Source organism: Danio rerio, chromosome 5 (assembly GCF_049306965.1).
Source record: "Danio rerio strain Tuebingen ecotype United States chromosome 5, GRCz12tu, whole genome shotgun sequence".
Taxonomy (NCBI): Eukaryota; Metazoa; Chordata; class Actinopteri; order Cypriniformes; family Danionidae; genus Danio; species Danio rerio.
The window spans coordinates 27,157,575-27,176,346 of record NC_133180.1 but is presented as its reverse complement, the minus strand read 5'-3'; the positions used below and the strand labels follow the sequence as shown (position 1 = coordinate 27,176,346).

Sequence of the window (18,772 nt, the reverse complement as noted above, 5' to 3'; positions counted from 1 at the left end):
TAATGCGACTACATCTTGTTACAGGTCACAGTGATGCCACTGCCAATTTGCCTAATTGATAAGTATAGCCATTTCTGTTGTGTGTAATTAATATTAAGCAGCAAAAATGCAACAACAACGTTTTACTACTGGTTTGATTCCTGTTCTGCATGGGCCATTTATGAGCTTGGCCCAAAAAACACACACAAAAAATTAAGTTGATATTGAGCATGTGGCTGCTAGACAGTGCTTTGAGATGCTTAGTGAAGCTTCTCATTTTTTTTAACCAGTAATTTACCCAAAAATGAAAATTTGCTCATTGTTTACCCACACTCAAATTTCTATCGTCTGTTAAACGTAAAGCAAGATATTTTGAAGAATGTTGGAAAAAAGCATTCCAATTGTAAATTTCCACTTAAACTAATGAAGTTAAGTGTGCCTGAGCTTATAAGATCCTTGAGCCTGGGGCTCCCTCCTGTTTGCAATGCGAGAGGGGAGTTTGAGCTCAGTTATCAAGAACTCCCCCTGCTGTAGTAGCTAATGAACAAATAGTGATTGCTTTTAAGAGATAATTACTTTCTAGTAGCATGTCTATGGCGCCGATTGGGATTATTCAATTAACTTAAGTTGCATGTTTTTGGACGGTGGGAGGAAACCGGGCAACCCAGGGGAAACCCACATGAGCACAGGGAGAATGTGTAAACTCCGTACAGAAACAACAGCTGGCTTGGTAAGGACTAGAACTAGTGACAGTTCTTGCTGCTAGAGTAAGCTGTCATAATGAAAACATGACAAAGCCATATGACTGTCTTGTTCATAAACAATGGTCTTAGGACTTTTTATGTTGATGACACTGACACTTTCATTGACATGAATACTTGGTTCTGAGGAATGAGCTATCCATTTTGAGGAAGAGACCTACTTTTGCAGGTTATCAACTAGGTTTTGCAGTTTAATTGTTTTGAGAAATGCATTAACTGTTGCGCAAATGTAAATAGTGTTGTGAGAAATGCACCAAAGCCACTGAGAAAAACTGTAATTGATTTGTGTTGGGACAACTTGAAGGATTTTTTTACAATGTACTCAATTTTAAGACAGACAGATGGATGGATGGATGGATGGATAGATAGATTCTGCTATTATTTCCTCATCCTTATTAAAAATAATTCTAGAATATACTTTGGTTATATTTTTTTCCATGTTGTTTAATAATTTAATAGTTATCTATTTTTTGTTTTTTGGTCTAATTAGCCTAGCATCTGAACAGGAACTTGGGTTGCATCATGGAAGATCAACAAAGATGCTCTTTATTTTAACTTTTTCTTTTTTCACTAAAAAGCTAATGTAGCTAATTGCAATTAAAACAATAAAAGCGTGACTGTGCATCATTAAACTTCAGTACTTTCCTCAAAGATGATGGGAGAAAAATGAGAGCGAATCAAAAGCTACTGATACATGCATGCAAAAAGAAAGAGCAAGCAAGGTAATGTTACAAAAATTGCTGCTGTGCATTTCTTGTGTGCATAACATGATTCATCTACAGTGTAGTTACTCAAGTAAAATGATGCTAATACTTTTGTCAGTGGTGGCAAAACAATGTGATGTATTTTAAATTGTGGGCTGCTGTGTTTGCTGTGATCTGCATTTTAAATAAAATTAATAGAAAAAATAATAGATAAAGCAAATATACATTTGACCACCCCTATATACCATTGTGCATGCTTGATTGTGCACAGCAGGCTATGTGGGAAAATATTCAGTCAACAACCTTCAACCGACAGATCAAGAATACCAGTAGAAACTGTAAGAGTTCAAAGACACTTTTCTTGTAAAATAGTTCTTTGTATCTACACCAGGCAGCAACATCTCGATCTCTCTCTCTCGTGAAGCTAACAAGGAAGCAACTGAAAATGCCTGTTTCAAAATAGAGCACATTTCTATTGACCCCAATGTTAAAATGGCCATTTTACAGCAGAAACAAGGTGTTGTTTACAGCCTGGTACAAAAAACAATTTTGGTATCTAAGATAAAATGAGATAAAAAGTTTACTAACTTCATAGGGAATATCAAATCAAATCTTTGAAGAGCTTATACATCATATGGGTGTCATTAAGAAAAATATACATAAAAATAATTTGGCGCTTGGATTGCACCACACAATACTTGGCATACAGCTAATATTACCCTTTATGACAACTGTGAGGGGGTGATTTTTTAAAAACTTTATTTTGTTTACATTAAGTTATATTAAGTCTGCATAATTAAGGGCGTGGCCACTTGAGTGACAACTAGGTCTAGCTGGCCGCTGTTACTGCACCTCAGCTGATTCCGGCTGATTTGCCACTGAACTCGGCATATACATCATATTTTTGTTTTGTTTTATGTGGCTTTACACAGTCAATTGCTTTTTGGAATTATTTCCTACAATTATCAGATGATATGACATTTATTTGTGCTCACAAACCATTCACTTAGCCTCCATTTCCCAGATGAGTGAAATTATATACTTATATATCACATCTATAAATGTATTTGTTTTATTTAAGATCATTTATCAATTAAATTTTCTTTAGACCTGTAATGTTCTCCAGAATCTGAAAGATTGATTAGCTGTAGGTTGAAACATTGTCATACAGTGTTATACCTGGATTTCATCAATAGCCTTGCATTTAACAGACTATATTTGAAGTATTTAGAAGTAATTTGTGTTGTCCTCCTGTAGAAAAACGTCATAAAAACAATGCTTAGTTGCTCAATGTATTACAACAGTGTTTTTAAAAGAATAAACCCTTTATTGATATAGTACACAACCAAGCATGTGGTCAGAATACAAATGAGTCAAAAGCAAAGCTAGCAGGCATTTACAGCTCACGCTCCGCCTCTTTGCCCTTTTTTGGTTAACCCCGTCAGTGCGGTGACGTGCAAACTGATTGACGACGGTTGCCCATGCTTACTTGTGGCTTTATTTGGGTTTTTCAGAAACCTGTGGGGGACATCACGGATACTACATCTATATCTTTTACAGTCTATGATCTACACACAACCTAAAGTCAAGTGAGACTCTTAATGTTTTAATAGATGCCTACATCCTTGCAAATGTAAAGACTTAGCATGATGTAGCGAATTAGCTCAATGGGAAGACTAAGATTAATTTGAACAATGATGGAAAACGTCAGATTTTTTAAGAAACCAAGCAAACCAAATATAATCAATTTTACCCTTCTATGGTCTCTTTAGGGTTACATTTAGCCTAAACCAGTTCAGATGGAAGTGTTACTTGCGTTCCTTGTGTGATGTGAAGAAACTCCCTCTGTTGAACAAATGGTAAGCTGGTTGCTCTTTGTCCTCGCGAGGCTTGGAGAGGGTAGAGTCGGTCATTTCAAGTTTTGAAAGCGGCAAAAAGGCTAGTTGTGTTTGACTACTGGTTTTGCTGCACACTTAACTTGATTAACTTGACTCTCGACGGAAAAGAAAGAAAGAAAGGTATCGAGATGGGAATGTCTGAGCTGTTCAATTAACTCATTTTGTCTGGGTCTTCGCCGGCTCCCAGGAGTCCTCTGTTTCAAGTCTTTCTCAGGCCTGGGCCTTCTAGGTTGGGTGTTCTTCTCTGGCCTGAGGTTTCTTGTTTCTCGGGTTTCTGGTTCTTGGAGTTTCTCTTTTTCTGGCCGGTGGCCGGTGGCCGGTTCTTAGGCAGAAGCTTTTATAAGGATAGTTTGTACCCACCCTGCAGGGCCAAGTTGACCAATTCGAAGATAAACTTCCCTGAGACATGTTTTATAGTCCTTTGTTTAGAAGTGTAGTGATTGGCATAGATATTTTGATGTAAACTGAGGCAGAAATGTTTAAAGTTTCTTAAAATGTTCAGATGTTGTCCTCGTATTAACATGAAATGTAAACAATTTTTCGGTACACCAAATTAGCTTTGCAGGGATATTAAACATGAACTATTTAGAATCTTGTTTAGCTATGGAAGAGTTAAACATTGGTTGCAGAAGTATTAAAACCATAATATTAATACAGAAGTTAGGGAAACTTTGCAAAACACTTGATTACACATAAAGAGAGAGTAAAAGTTTACATTCTTAAGCGTGGAGCTTATAAAAGTTTTCTCTGTGTCCAGTTCTGACCACATTCCTTTGTGTTGTAAATACATTGTAATTGGGTTACACTGACCATGCAGTCTTTTTTTGGGGAGAAGTTGGTAATGTGTTGGCTGATGCATATGTTGAATAAAAGCAAAGTATTTATGTGTCTGATCGGCCATATTCGTTAAAATGATCATCCGTTTATCATCTAGGAATGCAAACTTGTTACAAATTTATATAAAACATATCTCATGTTTGCTGAAATAGCCCCTTATAGGTCAGAATCTGCTCATTAGCCTTCAAAACACTGAGATTTTGATTAATGGATGAGATGCAATTGAATTAAATGCATGAGTTTAGTTCAATGAACCGCGCATACTGTATGTTTTACATAAACTGCTGAAAAAAGCTGATCTGTTCCAGCGTTGTGGAAAATAAATGTGCACATATATTTGATTGAATTAATTTCCAGATTTGTGAACTTCTGCGGTGTGTTAATGTTGTTTAATTTAACAAGGTTACTACGATGGATTGTAGTTTTATACACAGTTGTCTAAAGTGCTTGACCTTGTTCTGAGTGGAATATTTTGCTTTCAGAGAATAAGTCTAAAATATGTGCTTTGAAATACCATCACAGCCAACCATAATAACATGAATGCACTTGATGAAACCACTTATCCTTTATTTGAAATATGTTTTTGTACTTGAGCTTTTCGTTTTGATAAACTATGGTACATTGCTCTGTTTCGCAAGATGCTTGTTCATTATGTTGGCTTTGGATTGTTAAAGCTCAGCCTGGTAAAAACAAAATGTTGTCACCACATTTTTAATTTGAGGCGTTACGTCTGGTTCTTATTAATGTGTTTGTTTTTTTCCTTTCTGTGATTTAATAACACAGGAGTCATGTTTCTGATATTTCTGTCTGATCCCAGTGTGTTTAATTTGCTTATAGCTTGTGACAATTTACAGTAGATGTCATTACATGGATTTGATGGAGTTGTTATGAAATTAAATTAGAATTGGGGATCTAGTGCTGTGCTGCAATTAAGAACAACTTTGCAAGCTGTGGTTTGCTGCTTCGTGTGAATGTTTGTCAAGAATTGTGTTGTGCAATCTAAGCGTCAAATTATTTTTATGTATAAGTTTCTTAATGATACCCATATGATGCACTGTATAAGCTCTTCAAAGAGCATTTGATTTGGTATTCCCTATGAAGTTAGTCCGCTTTTTATTTTTTATTTTTTTTTGGACTAAATTTTTATGGCAATCTATCAAAAATATTACAAAAAAATTGACATCAGTTGCTTATTTACTACTGTGATCTGATTGGATTTGTTAAAGTAGGCATTTCATTCAAAAGATCGGGAAAATAGTTTGGGGAGAGTTATTACAACCTAACAGACACCTTCTCCTCACCATTTCTCTTTTTTTTTGGTTCATCAACAGTGTGAAAACTGAAAGTTGGAGGGGCGTGGTTAAGTATATTAACCATGCCCAATACGTCAGAAAGACGTAACCCGAGAATTTTACTGAAAACAAACAGTGAATTTCAGATTTCAATTTTTGATTACAAGAGAAAAGTATTTTTTTAATGTTTTTGGACATACACGGATGAATTGTTTACCACTTAACTAGCTATGTGAGCTTAAAAAATCAATATGGTTTTGGTTTTATTTGTACTTTATAGATGACAAGGGTACATTAATAAAAAAAAGCAACCACATGTAAATCATTTATAATAATCACTACCATATTGTATATTAAAATATAAGAACTGTACTATTGATGTCATGGCTACATTTTAAGGTTTAATTTCTTATAGTTAAAAATATGCCTGCAATACCTCTATATATATTTTGAGGACTTTTTTTATTATTTATTTATTTTTTTGCTTAAATCTGCTGCAGTATTTCCAAGTGCTTATTTAAAAGATATCTCTGTGTACTCAGAGTGTACTCAGAGTGTTGTTGTGAGAAAATAGCTTTTTTTAGCTCTTGTTTACTGGAAACTCCTTCGCCTGTTAGCCGTAGCCCTTTACCGCAGACTAACTCTTAGTGGTATGTGGACTTATTTACTTTGGCGCACTCATTTATTTTCTAAAAAGCACTGTTCTCGGCCGTCTCGGGGGCACATAGCTGAGACTTATGCGCTGTATACTGCACTTATGAAACTATTAAGCTGCATGGTTTCAGTGGAGGCCGTGCTGTTGTGAATATGAATGCGCTGGAATGCAGGCTGAGGCGCTGGGGGTTAGAGCAGCGTGACTAATTCGGGGATCTCCTGTGAAGTGTGTGGCTGACTGACTCGGGCCGTCCTTCACGCCTCGATGATGAGACTACAGGCCGAGCATCCTCCCAGCTTGCTGAGCTTGTCCGGAGAAACACGTCAATGAAAAAAGCACATCGCTGGCAGTTAAATGCAAGCAATTTTATTGCAAACACCACAGGCTTTATTTTATTGGACTAATATTAATGCATGTAAAATTTGGGGTTGGTGAGGTTGTTAAATGCTGGTTATATTATCCCAAACTTTGTTTTATACTCATGTGGCCACGGTTAAAAGGATTGTTCACCCAAAAAATTTACTTACTTTTCACTCACCTTCAAGTCGTTCCAAAACTTGGAGTTTTTTGTTTATGTTGAACAGAAAAGAAAGCTGCTGGTTTGAGTCCCGGCTTAGCCGTAGCATATGTGTGTAAATGTGAGAGTGTATGAGTGTTTCCCAGTACTGGGTTGCAACTGGAAGGGCATCCTCTGTGTAAAACATATGCTGGATAAGTTGGCGCTTCATTTCGCTGTGGTGACCCCCTGATGAATAAAGGGTCTAAACCGAAGGAACATAAATAAATGAATGGATCAGTAAGATTCTTAAATGTTTTTATAAGAAGCCTATTCTGCTCAGCAAAACTGAATTTAATAAAAATACAATAAAAACAGTAAAATTGTGAAATATTGTTAACATTTTAAATATATACAATTTAAAATATGTGTTTAAATGAAATGTTCAATAAAATTCTGAGGTTTAAATTAAGATAACTTATTTTTTATGACATTAACTGTAATTAATGTTGACAGAATTCAAAAAATTATTATCACATACAACAACAACAACAACAACAACAATAACAATAACAAAAACCACAACCACAACAACAACAACAACAACTACCACAACAACATAACTTCTCTGTGAGAAATCAAATCAGCTGGAGAACACTCACATTCAACTGAACTACATGTCCCATCATTACTTTCACTCACACACCAGTCCGTGTTCACCATCTGATTACGTTCACACAGCTGAAGCTGTTCAGGACTAATCACATAGACTAGATAGATACCATTCTAACACAATTCCTTTGCTCAGTCTTGTATCCTGTAGTGAGGATTGCGTTACCCTTGTTTTGCCTTTTGTGTTACCCTTTTTATATGTATTGTTTATATTTTTTCTGCTGCTGCCTTCACCATAGACCTGTGACATTGGCCATTCCCTGGATTTTTTTCTGCCTGTTCCTACATTAATCTTTGCTGTACGACCATCCCTAAATGAAGCTGTGTTTGGTTCCTCACCTCTGTTGCCACCCCACTCATTACAATATGTGTTTATAGCTTTAAAGTCACAACAGATATGGTAAAATATTTGTTTTAGGCCGTGCATATGCACAATTAGTACTGAATATGCTTATTTCAAAAGGAGCATAATTTTATTGGTACATAAATTAGTTTTTAAAATATGTGGTTTACAGTCAGTTCAATTACTTTCACGTCCACAGTACTTGAGCATATTTCGTTTCCTCATCACTGCTCTGTTCGTTTGCTTCATTGTCACTGCCTCTATTGTCCTTTACTAACCATGTGCAACAGTAACAACTTTCAATATTTTGAACTGACAGCATGGGCACTGAAATTTGCACATGATGAACAGGGCTGTTTGCTTTCATATTTATGTTCTATCGTTGCTAAATATTTGTCGACAAAAGACTTGAAGGCATTTTTTAATGAATATCCTGTGCTGGTTATTTTATCAACCAAAACACGGCCAACGCATACAGCTGAAATATTCAGAAATCCAGAGAGGCATCAGTTGTTGTGCCAAGCCAAACAACAGCAGAATTACACATTAAAATGTGCACAGCCAACGCGCCTGTACATCTCAGTGGCTCGTAATAGTGTTATGACTTTGAAAGTGTCTTTTGTATGTACTTTCAATCTGTTAGCGTTTTACGATTAGCCATTGTGGCTTATGAGCTCCGGACAGTGCCTCTGATTTATCAGCTAACGTTCTGAAGGAGAACCCAGAAATGACCTCTGTAATAGTCATTTTCTTCAATCATTAAAACTCTTTAATGTTAATAATGTCCTCTTGCGAAAGTGCTGAACAATGGCACTGCTTCATTAGTGTAAAAGCAGGGAAATGTGGATTTATTAGCGTGTCTGGGTAAAGCTGCTTTGCTTTTGTTTCCGATTAACAGGTTTGGAGGAATTCCTGTTGCCTTCTCAGAGAGAGAGAGTCCCGAATGGGTTTTGTTCCAGTATGTTTCATTTCGGTATTGATATGCTAATGTTTTAATTGGCAGGGTGAGACAAAAATAGGATTGCCCTGTAAATATTTTCAATACGAAAATATTTTCGCAGAAAAATAGATGATTGCTTCGTAGTGTGTGTGTGTGTGTGTGAAGAGCTGTTCTTGGCTTCCTTTTCTGCTGTTGTACTTATAGCAGTGGTGGTTCTTAAGCAAGGGGGCTGAAAAATTTCTAAGAGACTTATCTTTCCAAATAAATGTAGTTACAAACATAATCTTATTACAAAATCAGGGTTTCTGCTTGTCTTAACAAAGTCTTAAAAGTCCTAATTTGCGCTTCCATGATTTAAGGCCTTAAAAGGGTTTTACATCAGAATGTCAAGTCTTAATTTTTGTGAGGATTTGTTTCTTCATGTGTTTCATTTTAAAGCGAAGCACAAGCATCATTTCTTCAATGAGGATCATGATCATTGGCGCCTTTAGTAAATGTTTAATGTGTTTGTTAATGATCTGTATTCATTCATTCAGGACATCATTAAAGACAGGTGATTGTACTGTAGCTACAAATTTTCGTATTTTCTAAGTCTGTAGGATGCACTGTATATAATACAATAATAATCTGTTATTAGTTATTAATAATCAATAATACAATATACAATACAATACAATACAATATAATCAATAATAATCAATATACAAAATGATTCAACAGCGCGCATACATGGAGCTCAGTCAAAAACAGTTCAGTCCTGGAATTTAACTTGTGATATTGTCAAATCCTTTGTTTCTTCCTTCTTATGTACAGCTTTTCTGTTTACATGGTCTTTATGTATCTCATGATGTAATAGTTATTTATTTGTACTTAACTTCTGCTCTGTATTTGGCTTTACATTATTTTTAATTTTAATTTTTTTATTTATTTATATTATATTATATTTTTATCTATTATTTATACAGTATATAACACAGCAAGCTTTTAACTTTTGTCATTATAGAACAAATTTACCTAGGTGGGGGGGGCGGGATTCGGGGTTGTTTTATGATATGGTCATATGCTGTATGCTCTCTATATTAAACAAAAAGTTGAAATAATAAAAACAATTGTTTACAAAAAAAAATTATACAAAATGATTTTCGTTTTAGGATTCTGGAACTCTTGCTGCGCAAGAGTTAGTGGCACCCTCTAGAGCTTTTCTAAGACTTAAATTAGAGATGTGCTGCATTTATTTAAAATCACTGAAAGAGAGTTTTGCATGTTTGATTAAAAAATATTTTAAGTGACCAGTAAACTGCTAAGTATTTGAACTGGTCAAGTGAAAAAATGTAATTGTGTGGCCAAGTATCAAATATGTGTATTAACATGAAAGTTATTTCCAAGGTAGGTGTTCAAGCATTAACACAATTTATGTAAAATGAATTAAAGTTAGATCAGTTTGTATTTTTACTTTGAAATGTTGCTATAAATAGCTCTTCAAACGCTCCCTAGGCATAATTCTGTAGTTCTCAACATATTGCTATATTGATTTATCTTTGTTTTGTTTAGATTATTCTTAAAATTTTCTTATTGTGTCTTAAAACCAAGTATGTCCCGATCATTTTTTTCCCCCTGAGTCCGAGTCATTTGATTTTGAGTATTTATCAAGACCGAAACCTGATCCAATACTTTATAATACATAAAAAAAGAATAAAGAAAAAGGAAGAAACATAACCAGGATGTTCCTTATTTTTTTATTTAATTAATCTTATTTTGAAATTCAACATCTCTGTTAACAAACTGAGCGCTCCTGTGATTTATCTTGAACAATCAAGTAATAAATAACATCAATTCCTCACTTTTGGATTTTAGTGCAACAGTAAATATCTAATATAAAAAATAGCACCTCAACTTAAAACACCCGGCAGGCAATACCAAATTTACACATCTCACTTGTTAACAGAGATATGAGAAAATTGTTAACAGTGTCTCTTCTCTTCTCTTCTCTTCTCTTCTCTTCTCTTCTCTTCTCTTCTCTTCTCTTCTCTTCTCTTCTCTTCTCTTCTCTTCTCTTCTCTTCTCTTCTCTTCTCTTCTCTTCTCTTCTCTTCTCTTCTCTTCTCTTCTCTTCTCCACCAGACTCAAATGATTCATAGAATGCAAAGAATTCCTAGAATCCAATTCAATAGTTACCGGCACTTTGAGAATCAAAAAGCTGCAGCTAAACGATCCGTCTGTGCAAGAGCCTGAAGATTATTTACAACATTAATGCCTGTAATCCACAGCCTCGGGCAGTTGGGGAAAAACCCAGTTCATTCAGACAGTTCATTTCAGTTTAAATTGCTGATTGACCCGTCTGTTTATGTAATGCTGCAATGATGTAACGTATACGCAATTACATTATTAAAGGTGTTTTCTGAACACTCTTCAACACTCTGCAAATGAGCTTAGAAAAGTCTTGCAGTACCGTGGCCTCTTAGCAAATGTTTTATTTTTTTATTCTTTCACAGACAAAGGCTATTGATGTTTTCTTGGCTTATTATTCAGCTGAGTTTACCTTGCTGCTTCACCAACAAGGCATCTGTTTTTCTGTGTATTTGTCTCCCTCATTCAAGGTGAAGGAAGCCAACAATGAGACCTCTGGAGAAATATTTTTAGTCTGAATACATTGCAGGAATGTGCACAAATCTTGATATTTATTCTTCTTGCATAGCAGTATTTTATGTCTTATACAAAGACTAAGTTTGTAGTCGGCCTGAGAAATTTGCTCGCCTGTGTGTGTGCGTGTGTGTGGACGAGGGAGTCTACTATTCCTATTTTGAACCTATGAAAGTGTTTGAGAATGTTAATTGGTATGACAAGGCAGCTTTGTAGATAAAGCAGCCAAAAATGTTGTACATGATAAGTCTTAATGACACAAACTCTATAAAAAGAAGCCACTCCATTACATTTCCTAAAACAGCACACATATCAGCGAGATCATGACTAAACGGTGACACATAAGGACCATGTATCAGAATCTAGCTTTTATCTTTTTTTGGAAAGAGTCAGCATAATTTGATCCAAAACGTGGTATGACGGGTGTGAGTTTCCGATGTATTTGAAGGTTTCCTCTCAGATCAGTCATGCTGTGAGGATGATGGTGAATCATCAGAGTTGTAGCCAACATGCTGGAATATAATACAGATACAGGCTTATCATGACTGTGTGGCTTACTATTGACTTTTTTGGTATTTGTCACATGCACATATGTGAAGATATAGACTTATTGACATTTTATCTTTCCCTACTATATATACAATGGACTCTACTTGTACAGTCATCATAGGCTTGTTGCACAAAAAGAGTCAAACACACTGCAGAGTTAGTTTCTGGTTGACAAAACCAAACAAATCCAACCTGGTTTAGATCAGTGGTTTTACAATGTTTGATATAAACCTTCTTTGTTAACTCTGGGTTTAACTCAGGGGTTGGGATTAACTTTGGACTGTATGTGCTTGAAAGTGTGATACACACACATATTTTAAAATACTAAAAAATAAAATAAAAAACTGTTAAATTACTTTACATTTGTCAATTTAAAATGCATAAACTTTTACTCTAATTTGAAATTTGAGATATAATTAAAATACATGATTATATTAAACTGAAACCTATATTAGGCGACATGGTGGTATAGTGGGTAGCATGTTTGCCTCACAGCAAGAAGGTCACTGGTTCAAGCCTCAGCTGGGTCAGTTGGCATTTTTGTGTGGAGTTTGCCTGTTCTCCACGGTTCGCATGGGTTTTCTCCGGGTGCTCTGGTTTCCCCCACAGTCCAAAGACATGTGGTATAGGTGAATTGGGTAAGCTAAAACTGACCGTAGTGTATGTGTATTTGAGTGTGTGTGAGTATGGCTGTTTCCCATTTATGGGTTGTGGCTGGATGGGCATCCGCTGCGTAAAACATATGCTGGATAAGTTAGTGGTTCATTCCGCGGTGGCAACCCCAGATTAGTAAAGTGACTAAGACGTAAAGAAAATGAATGAATGAATGAAGGAAATCTATATTACTTACTCAGTAAGAAATAAATGTGTAATTGATTTAGAGAACTTAGTTAACTCATTTTTTTTTTTCAAAGATTAGTATACAAACTTTACTAAAAAAGAACCAGTGAAGATTAAAATGAAATAAATAATATGTTTTTTCATGGCTCTTTTGGATTAAAAAAAAAGCTTCAGAGAATACATTTCTGACCTGTATCCTAAATTATAAATCAAATATATGAAAAATTCAATAGTTATAATAATTACTACTGCGAACATTCAAGAAAATGTTTATTTCTATTAAATATAAAATATGTATGGGTGAGATACAAATAATCTATAAATTTAAATATCTATGTAACAAAATTGTTTTGTATAATTCTGTTTCTATGTTGTATATTGTTATATATTATATACACAGTGCTCAGCATATAAAAGTACACCCCTCTTAAATGTCTCTTTTAATTTTCAAATTTTTTACAGGAAGCTAAACATTATTATGTTTGTGCATATACATTAAGTTAGTCAGTACTAAAGCCAAATCTGGAGCTTATTTAACAAAATAACTTACTATAATGGTCCAAAAACGAGTCCACCCAAATTTATATGTTATAGAAAAATATTCAAAACTAACAAAAAAAAGAGGAAAAATCAAGAGAAACAAATAAAGTTAACATTTATTTGAAGTTTTTGTAGGTTGTATTTTTAGTAATTTAGTTGTATTATCTTTCAATTTCTAAATATGTTTGCTGACTAACATATGATTTTAATAAATATATCTGTTTAATAAATCTGTTTTGTTTAAATGCACCAAAATGCATTGCCTATGTTCACTGACAAATGGAGAAAAATATTAATTTTCAAATTGGGGTGTACACGTTTATGCTGCGCACTGTTTAATATAAACACATTATACCAGAACAAACTAATTAATACATAAATGAATAAGTAAAATCAATTATAGGCATTAGCCTGTGTGTGTGTTGTGTTATGGTGCAGTAGATTGAAGTGGTATTTGAGGCGGTAGTGAACAGTTGTGCCAACGACCGGTCACATTCAGATCACTTTCCCCCTTCAATCTTTTTGTGAATGGTGTCTGAACTGAGAGTAATTTCCCTGTTCACTGGCTTGTTTCTGGGCCTGTAATGCCATCTAGACCCTGTGGTGGACCACCCACCCCGCTGGAAGAAAGGTGTCTGGGACCCGCAGCTCACCATGCACTCATCCTTGACAATTCATTCTCGCCTGCGCCTCTTGTGTTCTGACCTTGACTCTGTAGGATTCATCTTTCTGGCAACTCTTTTTTTTTTCGATCCCTCCTTCTCTCTGTCCTCCCCTCGCTGGAGCTCCGTCTGATTGATCTTCAACACCTTCTCTGTGAAAATTGTGCTGTGTGAAATGGTGAACATGGCCAAAAAGTCGGGTGATTATTCTCAAGTTTTGGAGCTGCAGCGCACAGGGAGAAAATGGACATTCGTGTTTATATGTAAATACCAACTCTCGGAAAGTTCAAAATCACATACTTTCTCATATAGAATGTAGTGCTTTTTGAAACGTATCTTGTGACCTTTAAAAAAGTATGTTGGGCTTTGAATATTTTTCTCTTTAATTTTTTTTCAGAACTCTGTTTTAAATGTTGTTGTTTTTTTTATCTGAAAACTTGTGTAAACAATTTAAATCACAAATGTTATGTAGTTTAACATTTTATAATTACATTTATGCTACTTAATGGTACTTAATACTAAGTAATTTTACAGCTAAAATTAAAAAACAAGAAATTATTAGTCATTTTAAGTCACCATAAATGTGTACATTTTTTGGTTTGTTTTGTTTTATTAAAAGTCTTAGAAAACTTTTTACTAAAAATAAACAGCATTTATACACTGACAAAAAGGTTTGTTTCTAAAGGTTAGTGTACTTTACTACCGAGGAGACAACAGTTTTAGTGAAGAATGAAATGAATTATTTAGAGATTATGTGATTTGTGAAGACAAATGCAAATCTATAGTTTATGGAAAAATAAAAGCACAGAATGAAATGTGAGATAATTTCTTCGTTTTTTATTTTATTTAATTTTTTTCAATTATTGTTAGGATACTAACACGCCAATACTATGTCCCATGCATTGTTTTATTTGTGACAACTTGGCCAAATGTTAACTTTAAGAGCCCCTATAAAGCATTAAAAAAGGTCATATTTTGGTTTTGGCCTATAACAACAGGCTAATATACGTGCAAGGTCAATAAAAACACTTACATTGTCTTAAAGTATGCACTTATTTTTACCTAATTATCCCAACGACTCCCATATGATTTGTTCAGCGATTCATTTATTCCAAAACCCCTCCTTAGCGTGATGCTAATCTGTACTGATTGGTCCGATGACCCAGTCTGTTTCTTTTGACTGACCCCGCTGTATATATTTATATATATTTTGGATAATCAATTTCTATTCTGTTCTTAAGTGTCTTAATTAATTTCAAATAACATTTTAAACCTTTTTTAAATTCCTTGTTTTTATTGTTGGGATTATTTTTTATGATAGTTTTACTTTCTTTATGTAAAGCACTTTGAATTACCATTGTGTATGAAATGTGCTGCAGTTGAAATAAAAGTTTTTCAATATGGGGACCTATCTTTTTAAGTTTTGACTGCATTATTTGCGTCCCCTTCAAAAATTACTAATGTGAAATATTATATTCATTGCCGCACCCCCCACCACACTGTTAAACTAAATTTACGCCTATGAATAATTGTACTAGTAGTAGCAGCTGTAGCAGTAGCAGTAGCAACAGCAGTAGTAGCAGTACCAGTAGTTGCAGCAGCAGCAGTAGTGGTAGTATTGTTGCTGTAGCAACAGTAGCAGTAGCAGCAGTAGCAGTAGTAGTAGCAGCAGGAGTAGTATTACCAGCAACAGTAGTAGTAGTAGTAGTAGTAGTGATAAGCACATTAGCACTAATCTATTAGTACTGGACAGTAGTAATAGAAATGTATTTCTGTCAGTTTCTTCAAGTACAGCTGAACTTTTCTATTCTAACAGGTCTTGTAAAGATGCTTGGATTTACATGAATTGATCATAGTTTTGTTCCAAAATACACTGAAAAAAGTGTTGCATGCAGAACTGTTGCAAACAATGTATTTGTGTTGAATTAAAAACAAACAAATTAAGTTTAATAATGTTCAACTTAATTTGTTTGTTTAAATTCAACACAAATAAATTGTTTACAACCACTTAATGTAAAAGAATTGAGTAAATCCAAGGAATCATCTTTGAATTATTTATTTCAGTGTAGATAATTTGTCAAATATTTGACATTGCAACGCAAATTGCATATGAGGATTAAAAGCATCACTTAAATGCAGGAAATCTTTGTAATTTTAGTATTATTTTTTTAACTGTTCTTGCTAATGTCTGAATTGATCTTCATGATATACTGACTGACGTCAAACTAGATAATGCATGTTTTCTCATTTCAATCTTCTCTCTAACTCTTGTTCTTTGATTTTCTGAAGCAATGATGTCATCATCTCTAACCAGACATCCATAAAATACTTCACAGAGAAAAGAGAAAAGGGGACTCATTTTCATTGAAAGTTGACAGCAGTCATTAGCTATACATCAAAGTTTAGCTTTATGCAAATGAGACTGCTGACAGTGACTACCAATAGGATTATATTACATTGTATAACACCATTGTGTATGGCAGGAATATCTTAACTTTCTTTCAGCCAAACTTTGAGCTAAAATATTTACTTAAAATCCTCCTTGAAGTTGAATTATGCAACTAGATGTAATGTAAGTCTCAGGTGTCTTTACAATGTGTCAGTCAAGTTTTAGCTCAAAATGTTTCATATATTATTATTATACCATGCGTTTAAGCACTATTTTGGGTGTGTATTCTTAAATGCAAATAAGCTGTTCCTCAGCACACCCCACGTTTCGGATAAGGGCAGGGACTTTGCAGCTCATGCTTGGTTCGGTATGTATTGAATGGTTCATACAATTTTAAAAAATCCAATCATTAGACAGGGAAATGGGTGTTTGGAGTGTTTTGGTATCTGACTGGAATATGGGATCCCATAGTATGTATACCTGTTGCCGGCTGACTGGTCCAGTCTGGCGCCTCATACTCAGCGCAGGCACATTCAGGCTTCTTGAAGGAGTTTGTTGATGTGTAACTATGGTTACAGCCCATCTCAGTCAGTCTCATCTAGGCATGGGCCGGTATAAGATTCTGACGGTATGATAACCTTGGATAAAAATATCACGGTTTCACTATATTGTAATTACTGCTCTAAAATGTATTCTTCTTAAATGTCTGGGTAAAAAACTACTACTTTTCCCTCTTTGAACACCATATATTTTATTATTTAAAAGATTTTGCAGCAGCAAACATGTCAGACTATATAATTCAAATGAGTCATTGACTTCTGCTGTCTTCATTAGTTTCAAAAACAAAGATCTCTTTACTATTTAAAATGGCATCTTTGAAAATCTTTTCTGCTGGAGATATTGTTGTCCTAAAAAACAAAAAGTAAATAAAAAAAATCTTACACATACCTTAGGAACGGTATTACAGAAAAGTTTGGCAGTTTTAAAACCTTGAATTTTGCAAACCGCAATATACCTTGAAAACGGTTATTGTTTCATCATGGTTTAATTTTATTATTTTTTTTTCACATTTTACAGCATCTCTTTCAAAGGCTGCCAACTCACATGCTTCAGGTTTAATCAGTTTAAAAATCCCAGCACAAGACAGCAGAAACTTAATTCTTGTGCTTATGCGCATTTCTCTCTCTGCTCACAACAATTTTTTAATTCAACATGTTCTTGCGTTTCAACATGTAGACAGAATGCACATAACATAACTTTAAAATAACCAAATTTAACAGTTAACTGAGTCTAAAGTGAAAGTACACATTAATGAAATAATTTTTAAAACGACAGCAGCTAAAATGACTCAGTCATCATTACCATTAATGAACAACAAAAGATTAAATTAAAACTTTAAGACTGAAAAAAAAATGATACTGTAAATCAGGGTTTCTCAAAGTCCAGACTCCATTCTGGATCCAGAGTGCGAGGGTAATCAATCCAGACCTGACTCCATTTCGTATTGCAAGACCATGCGTAAAGGAATCAAATTGTGGATTTCCTTCATTGATAAATGCATAAACCTTGTAAATCAGCTGTTTAGTTTTTTTGTATAAAAAAAAAAAAAAAAAAAAAAAACAGAATACAGGCCAAAATAAAGTGGAAGGCAAAATATTCAAAGTTTTCCTGTGTGACTTACATGAGAGGCATTACGTGATTGAGCGGGCTTTAACGCACCACAGAAAATTGATCATTTGAATGGATGAAGATGTCGGTCTCACGGTAAAGAAAACTTGATGAAGAGAATCGACAGTTCAAAGTTAAATGTTAAAGTTTTTATTATACGCCTTTTGTATTTTTCACCTTATTTTCGGAGAGATGACCTGATGCAGTTGCAATCTGAGCTGTGTGCAACAATTTTCATTTCCTCCCTCCAGCTTTTATAAGCAGCAGATAATAACAGGTGGAGTTTAGTGGAATTCGTCACTTGTCAGTCATTCTCCAGTCCTCCTCGCACTCATACGTCCTCTTTTTCTACGGATTCTCTGCTCAACATTAAAAGCATAAAACTTCTCAACTGCAAGTATTCTGTGTTCAGTTTCAATCCATCTCTGCTTACATAAAGTTTCACTGCAGAGCTTAAGTTTTTGACAATCAGGCCTGTGCATTTCTATCAGCTTCATTTACTTCTGCAAAAATGCTTCATTAGTATGCAGGGCATTTTGGTTAATATTTCACCTTAAGCAAAACAAATACAATTGTTTAATGAAAAGAAAAAGAGACAAAAATAATTTAAAAATATATTTATTTTTTTTCAACAACAGATAAATAGTGTTGGCTTGTGATGCACGTTATGGATGTTTATTTATTTATTTATTTTTATTTTATTTTATTTTTTTTATTATGATTTTTTCCCCGAGTGTTATTTCAAATTTCTTTTATAAGGTTTTTACATGGAATATCAACCATAACAGTCATTTTATAATTATCCATCCATGTTAGTGTTTACCCTACCTCAACCCCAGTTGAACATTTCCCTCCCTCAACAGCCTCTGACTTCTCATTAAGAAAAAAGCAAAACAAAAAAATAAAAT

At 34.4% G+C, this 18,772-nt stretch overlaps 1 protein-coding gene across 26 annotated transcripts in view; it reads left to right on the top strand.

Moving 5' to 3' along the window:
• arvcfb (ARVCF delta catenin family member b) overlaps positions 1–18,772 on the top strand; it is a 423,234-nt gene that overhangs the window by 119,891 nt on the left and 284,571 nt on the right. The window lies entirely within an intron of this gene.